Genomic DNA, 3,558 nt, shown 5'->3' with positions numbered 1-3,558 from the left:
GCAGGGCTTCCTGTCCTTATTGAGGACTCCGTATGTGTGTAAGCTGCCATGTGAAGGCGGTGCTCTGAGCTTCAGCTCGAGGTAGAGCTAATTCAGCCCTCAGTCCCTATGTTCGTGCAGTGGTGGTGTGACTCCGGGTGGGAAGCCTGGAAAAGGTTCGTATCCCCCTCCATCTTCCACATTCTGAGGGGGAAACTCCGAAGAACTGAGATTTCATTCCTTTCTGGAGATCTCGTTGCTCTCCGGAATACCACGTTTTCATGGAAGAGTTGATGACCGTGACATTTTTAACGCATTTTCAGTATTACTTCCAACTTTCTTGCACCCGAGTCACCATCTCAAGAGCTGAATTTGTGCCTATAGAAATCATGGACTGGGGCTTTCAGTGCTCTCAGCCCCGGCTCCTTACTGCCCTGTGCTGTAGGCATGGCTGAGCTGGCTGTGGTCACCGCTGGGTGCCCCTGTTTGGGTGTAGGTGGGTGTATGGACGTGGAGCAGAGACCACCGGGCGATGGTGGAAGTTGGGAGCGTTGCCCCATCCATCTCTTGCCTTGTGAGTGTCTGAGGCTCACACAAGCCTGATTTTTCCCTTTTGAAAGGAAACGTGTGGAATCCCGATGGCGTCCCCAGAGCCCACGGTCTGCGATGCCATCACCGTGAGTGGGAGCTCGTGCAGGTAAGCAAGGCACGTGAAGGAGCAGGAAATGGAGCCACGCAACCCTTGGTGGGGGTCCATCCCCGTATCGCCGTATGGATGTGCTGAGCGCGGGGGCTGTGATCAGAGCGGGGTTCTGCAGTGAGGTCTGCAGTCACGTGGAGTTTGCTCACATACACACACAGCCACGTGGACCACGAGGTGGGAGAACACCGTATTACGCACCCACTGAGAGGGGATGGGGTTGAGCTCCGAGGAAGGTGTCAGTGCTAAATGTGTCGTCTAATTAGAGCTCACTGCTCCCAATTAGCTGATAGCCCTCATGCTTCCCACTGGAAGCTGTTTGAAGGCGTTCCATGTGACGTTTCATGTGACCTTCCATGGCAAAGAGGCGGAATCGAACCACTCTCATAGCACGTCTGTAATATTAACTGCAGCATGGAAAGACCCAGAAACAATTTTCCTCATCATTTCTTCAAACCAACAGAATGCAGCAGCTGAAAGGCCAAGGAAACCCTGCAGGGTCCCCCTTGGTGTAGGAACGAAGCCCCTCGTCTGAGGGCAGCTGAGGTTCCTATGGAAGGAGAAAGGAAAGCAGACAAACCTTCGCATTGAGTGGGGTGGAAAGGGAACTGGTTGGAGGTGGTGGCCTGAGGGCTTTTGGACACTGGATACAGGGAAGGCTGAGCGTGAGCTGAGTGTCTGTGTGTCTTTGCAGTCTCCGAGTCTCCAGGAGAAAGGGTGGATGCGGTGACTCACCGATTGGGGCTGTGTTTGACTGTAGTGGTTCCCAAAGTGCTGTGTGAGTCACAGGCTTGGGGTGGTGATGGGTCCGTGGCAATGGGTCAGTGGTGGTGGGGACATGGCAGCATTGGGTCTGGGATGGCAGTGGGACCGTGGCGGTGGGTCCATGGCAATGGGTCTGGGATGGCAATGGGTCCATGGGAATGGGTCAGTGGTGATGGGTACATAGCAGATTGGGTCTGGGATGGCAGTGGGACCATGGCAATGGGTCTGGGATGGCAGTGGGACCATGGTGGTGGGTTGATGACAATGAGTCCATGGCAATGGGTCGGTGGTGATGGGTACATAGCAGATTGGGTCTGGGATGGCAATGGGACCATGGCAGTGGGTCCATGGCAATGGGTCGGTGGTGATGGGTACATGGCAGCATTGGGTCTGGGATGGCGATGGCAGTTTCATGGCCAACCCGAAGCAGGAGATGGTATTGGAGAAGGGTGAATGGTTCACAAGAATCTGACATTGCAATCCCAGACATTTGGGGGCTGCTGCCATAGGGCTACACTTCAGTGCACTCTCTGCAACAGCAGGATTCCCCCGGAGCACGTATGTCCGAGTGCTTGGGTTTGGGGTGATCTGCTGTGCTCAGCAGGAACGGATGCGAAGAGTAAAGAGCTGCCTGTCTTAACCGGGAGAGGAAAAGGAAGGTCTGCAGGTAAGCAGTGCTGTGCCGGTCCGGATGCACTCGGTTGTGCTGCACTCAGAGCTGATGCTGGAGGGTTTCCAGAGCCAGCAAAGAGAACTCATGATTCCTTTGAGTCAGGAGAAGAGCTGCTGTGTTCTTACCACTGGACAGAGAGATGAAAACGGTTGCTAAACAAAGATCAAACGTGAACTTTATAAATAAACAAACACAACTGATGCTAAGGGACGTCTCAACCGCTTTGCCTACGGCAAAGGGCTTGGCAGGACCAATGATGATGACTGTCGGTCTGCAGATGGAATTCTTATTTTAAGGAGTCTGATTGAAGTGATATGGGGAAGAGCTGGGAGGCTGTGCTGCTGGAAATGGCCTTTTCTGCCCGTGCACTGCTCGCTTCTGCTCTCTGCTCTCCTACCAACACCATGGCTGGCTGCTGGGATTTCCCATGAGATCTGGCTGGGCTGATGCACGCCCATGGGCTCCCACTTTGGGTGCATTTGAAGCAGCCCCGTGTGACGGAGCAGCGCTTGGCTCGTGATGTGGGGCACGGGGGCAGCGTGGAGGGCTGTGTGCATGCGGGGCGGCATCACAGATGAGCGTGTGGTCAGAGGGACACGGGGTGGGAGAACGCTGAGCACTGCTGCAGCTCCTGCTGGTGTGCGTGGGCTTAAGGTGTAGGCAGACGTGTGCTGCCTCAGCTCTCCTGGATTTTATTCCCCCGGGCAGTGTATCTCACAGGGACTGGCAGCTCCTGCAGTTGGTGTTTGCAGGCGGGCGGTGGCTCTTTGTCTTTGTGCTCCCACTCAGTGAGGAATCGGCTGTGCCGCAGCTCACACGCACGTACCGCAGCCATCGCCACGCCAGTGGGCTCTGCCCCATTTCTAAGCCCACTGCAATGGGTTCTACCCCATTTCTAAGCCCACAGCGATGGGTTCTATCTCATAAGCCCACTGTGATGGGTCCTACCCTATTTCTAAGCCCACTGAAATGGGTTCTACCCCATTTCTAAGCCTACAGTGATGTGTTCTACCCCATTTCTAAGTCCATTGCAATGGGTTCTACTCCATTTCTAAGCCCACTGCAGTGGGTCCTACCCTATTTCTAAATCCATTGCAATGGGTTCTACCCCATTTCTAAGCCCACTGCAATGGGTTCTACCCCATTTCTAAACCTATAGTGATGGGTTCTACCCCGTAAGCCCACTGCAGTGGGTTCTACCCCATTTCTAAGCCCACTGCAGTGGGTTCTAACCCATTTCAGAGTGTTTTCTGGACTTGGAACCAGGATCAACCACACAGGAATTCTTGCCGTGGAACGAGGCTGCTCTAAGCACCGGGTGAATGAATTTTTGTGTGCCACATCCACGAGGAGAGCAGTGCTGCGCTGTGGGATGGGGTTGCTGCTGGTCTCTGCCCTGCAGCCCCACAGCATGTGGCAGCCCGGCTCCGCTGCCCTTGGA

This window comes from Gallus gallus, chromosome 23, assembly GCF_016699485.2.
Source record: "Gallus gallus isolate bGalGal1 chromosome 23, bGalGal1.mat.broiler.GRCg7b, whole genome shotgun sequence".
Taxonomy (NCBI): Eukaryota; Metazoa; Chordata; class Aves; order Galliformes; family Phasianidae; genus Gallus; species Gallus gallus.
The sequence above is the reverse complement of the archived record's forward strand: the minus strand, read 5'-3'. Positions refer to the sequence as shown.